The sequence below is a fragment of the Sceloporus occidentalis genome, unplaced genomic scaffold (genome assembly GCF_023333645.1).
Source record: "Sceloporus occidentalis isolate IW3139 unplaced genomic scaffold, rSceOcc1.0.p SCAF_114, whole genome shotgun sequence".
Lineage (NCBI taxonomy): Eukaryota > Metazoa > Chordata > Lepidosauria > Squamata > Phrynosomatidae > Sceloporus > Sceloporus occidentalis.
Genome location: NW_028317094.1, coordinates 600,532 through 605,079, shown reverse-complemented (window position 1 = coordinate 605,079; position 4,548 = coordinate 600,532).

Below are 4,548 nucleotides of genomic sequence, written 5' to 3'. Positions count from 1 at the left end.
ATTCAGTGCCGAGAAGGACCTGAGAGCCAGTGCGATAATCCTTTTTGTCTGAGATATTTGCACCAAGCACCCATTGCATTCAATTTGGTTTCAGATCATTTCCCCTCCACAGGAAATATTCTAAAGTGACTTAAACTTTTTGAACACTCAGTTACATGGATTTGTAACTGGTTGACTGCTGAACCCAATGGGTGCTCAATAATGGCTCCTTTTAATCCTGGAGAGAAGTGACTTGTGGGGTGCCACAGGGTTTTCTCCTGGGCCCAGTGCTATTCAACATTTTTATCAATGACTTGGATGACAGAATTGAGGGTATACTTATCAAATTTGCAGATGACACCAAATTAGGAGGAACAGCTAATACTCCAGAGGACTGGATCAAACTTCAGAATGACCTGAATAGACTATAAAGCTGGGTCAAAGCTAAAAGAATGAATTTCAACACAGAGAAATGTAAGGTACTGTACTAAGGGCGGAAAAATGAAATGCACAGATATAGGATGGGTGACACCTGGCTGAACAAGACTACATGTGAAAGGGAGTCCAGGTAGACCACAAGTTGAACATGAGTCAACAGTGTGATGTGGCAGCTAAAAAGGCCAAGGCAATTTTCGGCTGCATTAATAGAAGTATAGTGTCTAGACCAAGGGAAGTAATAGTTTCACTCTATTTTGCGTTGGTCAGAGCCCACCTGGAATATTGTGTCAAGGTCTGGGCACCACAATTCAAAAAGGACAGAACAATGGAAGCAAGGCACAGGAAAAGAGGTTCAACCTAAACATTAGGAGGAACCTCCTGACAGTAAGAGCTATTCAACAATGGAATATTCTCCCTCAGAGCATGGTGGAATCTCATTATGGTTATTATTATTCTTCTTATTAATTTCTAAATCACTCCTTCCTTGAAGGGTTTTAAAGGTCTTTGAAGGTCTATAAACAAAGGCTGGGTGGTATCTGGCGGAGATGCTTTCAATGTGTATTCCTGCATAGCAAGGGGTTGAACCAGATGGTCCTTGTGGTCTATTCCAGCTCTATGATTCAATGATTCTAAAGTTGAATCATAGTGCCATGATAATGTAGTATGAAAGGGACCTCAGTCTTCATAGGAAAGGCAATGAAGTCAGCTTCCTTACCCACAGAGGCCACATTCTCGTAATTCTCCATCATCACATAATTGTACATAAGTCGCTGCTTCTTCGTCAACAGATTCCATTCATCCTCGGTGAAATATACTGCCACATCCGCAAAGGTCACCTGGAACAGAAAATAGCCCTCATCCACAGAGTGACTAAGCAAAGGGGGAGGAAAGTACATGGTGCATCCAAATATTATTTGATCACTTTAGAATTCAGTCCAGGAAATAAACTTTAAATTCTGTCAGCAAGAAAAAAGCTACTGCCTTTGAGATCCAGTTTGTCTCGAATCTTTTCAATATAATACACAATATAATTTAGGCCATGGCTGGGATATTGAAGATGGATTAGGATACTGACTATCCCAACACATACAGTACATTTAGCCACCAAAGAATTATGGTGCATTTAGACATTTCTTGCCACATTTCAGAGTCAAACATCATTTTTAATAACAGTTCTGGGGAGCACTCTGGGCTTAAGGGTCACTGGGCCAACCCCCAATTTATATCCAGTGACATTCTCCCATAGCCCCCAACATTTCACAGATTGGAAAAGCAAGATACATGTGGATAAGCAACCCAGAAGGCAGTAAAGATGGCCAAAGTTGTTTATGAGGAAGATCATACAAGCTAGGAAGGGCAAAGGAGTTTCCTTTTGCTTCAGCCTCCTGCAAAGGGCCATATCCTGTCTCCTTCTTTCCTCTTCTCTCCCCACTTTTGAGTTGATGGGCTGCAAACTCAATTGCACTCAGGAACTGAAGTGAACTGAGAGGGGAAAAGTGGGAGGAGGAGAAAGCAACCGGGACATTTTTAAAATCCCCTGAAAAAGAAGTTTGACAGAGGATTAACCAGGACTGTCTCTGTCAAACTTGGACAGTATTTTATTTACTTCCTTTCATAAATTGGCCCAGCAGTGGCACAGATGAAGCTATTAGGATAGTGACTCACCAAAGAGTTGTTGTACCTCGGCATCCCCGTTCTGTTGGAGCCCAACTCCCTCCGCTTGGCCTCTGTGTCGGCCATCAGGTGGGCAGGGGTCCAGGTGGCCCTGCACTTTGTCACTTCTAGCAAGAGAGGCCCCAAAGCCGTGTCCAAGGAGGCTGAGATGAAGTTCCTGAGAAAAGGGACCAGGGTTAGGATTGGCTTGGCAAGAAACCCTGCAGCACTCAAAGATACAGAGAACAGCATCCTGCTGGTGACATACACAGGTGACATATGCCTCCTTTGAGCCGATGCAGAGCGGGGTATCCCCTTCCTCCCTCTGCTTCAAACAAAGCCCCCGGAGCTAGCATAGATTCACTCCAGCTCCCCTACACAACAGATACTCCATGCCTTCTTAGAGTGGTGGGGGATTAGGGGATGGGGAATTGGAGAGGGCCCTGGTTATGTCCCCGTAGCTAGGTGTGAAATGAGTGTATCATTTGTTGACGCCTCCTGACCTCCCCAGTGGCCCTCAGAAGAAGATGTCTTCATTTTGCTTCTCACTACATAAACATAGCTGGATGCTTCCCTTAAACCTCACACCCAACACTCTCACTAAGCATGGAATGGCGATGTGGGATTGCTTCCACAATTCTTTGGTAGGACCTGTGTCAGTGAATGGCCAGTTTTAGCCTGATTCCACCTGGAGCAACAGTGGAGAATAGAGGGTTCTGCTGGGTCAGGCTGTCTGGCCTGGTGGTACCTCATTCTCCCAATGGCTCAGTCTCTCAGCTGCAACCTTTCCACACAATCCTGGACTGAAACATTTAAACAAAGGTCCTCTTCCAGCTCCAGGAATATAGACCTACCTTCAATACAAGGACCCTGATTCCTGCAGCCCTAGAAAGGGCTCTTCTGCAGTCCTTTATGGCTGGAGCTTCCCTGGGTCAGAGGCCGTCTCCTCAGCCGTAGAGCAGGGTTGCTCTGAGTGCGAAGGAGGAGGAGGTCCAAGGGCTGAGGGAGGGAAGGCAATGGGGAAAAGGTCAGTGCCAATTGCCATGGAGGGCAGAAGATGACAATGCCTAGGAAACTCATCTGAGTCCCAGCCCTAGGAATGAGTGGCAGGAGTTAGTCCAGGGGGCTGAGGGGGTCTCCTTTCCCAAAGGGGGAGGCAAGGACCGGTTATTATTATTTATTATTATTCCTATAATGCAGATAAAGCCTAAATTGGTTATAAAAGGATAGAAGCACCCAAGTCAAATTTTTATCCTTTTAAAAATGGTTTTGCTTTTTTAAAATATAAGCAGTTTCTTTTTCAGTCTAATCCTTATTCTTCTTGTTGTTCATTGTTTGTATGTTTGTTTGTTTCGTTCTTGGTAATATGAATTATTCTGGTCTGCCTCCTTCCTTCTTGCTTGAAAATCTATTAATAAGGAAACTGGGGAGACTATTAAAAAACCCCAAAGGAGCCACTTTTAGCCTCTTTTGGGGACTAGCTTAAAAGCCAAAGCCCAATGTTTGTGAAGAAGAAGAATAAGGCTTGTATTAAAACTATCATCTCCATTTCTGATCCTTTTTAAAACCCATGTTCCCCAGAAAGAGCAGAGCTAAGAAAACCCTCTCAGAAAAGACACTCAAAGGGACACACTTCCTTCCTTTTGGCCCAAGGAGCCTGGCCTCCTTCTGACTCTGGAGCCTCAGGAGAGAAAGAGAAGCCTCTGTTCAACTGAGGCCTCAGAGAAGGTTCCGGAATATTATTCCCCACAGTCACAAGCAGAACAAAATGGCTGCCAGAACACAAAATGGCCACCTCTGGCTCAGCACTTGGAGGGCTCAGTGCAGTAGTGAAACCTACCACTTCCAGGCCTTGTCCCTCTGCTCCCTCTCCCCTCTCTCTCTGCCTCCCTCCTTCCTTCCTTCCTTCCTTCCTTCCTCCTTGTGTCTGTCTGTCTGTCCTTCCTTTCCTCTGTCCCCTTCTCACTCACTCTTCCGCGTGCAGAGAGCTAAATAGAGAGGCACAAGCTCCTCCCCTTCTTTAATCTGGCCAATGGGAGCAGAGGAGCTGGAAGGCCCCGCCCCCTGCCCCACCCTCACAGGCTCCTCCTGCAGTTAATATGCAACAAGGCAGGAGGGACTGAGGGACCCTGGAGCCCCAGCCACACTGGCGGCCATTTTGTGTTCTGGCAGCCATTTTGTGTGCTGTTTGTGACTATGGAGTATGTTCTAGAACCTTCTCTGAGTCCTCAGTTGAACATGCATAAACACACACAGATACACAGAGAGAGAGAGAGAGAGACATACAGACACACATATACACACATTATATATACACACACACACACACACACAGACATATATACACATACATATACTGTATATATACATACGTGTCACAACAAACTACAATTCCCAGGATTCCCTGATTTGAGAAGGGAATTGCCTCCACGCTTCCAGATCACAGCCCCAGAGAAAGAGTCCTTACAGTATATCAGC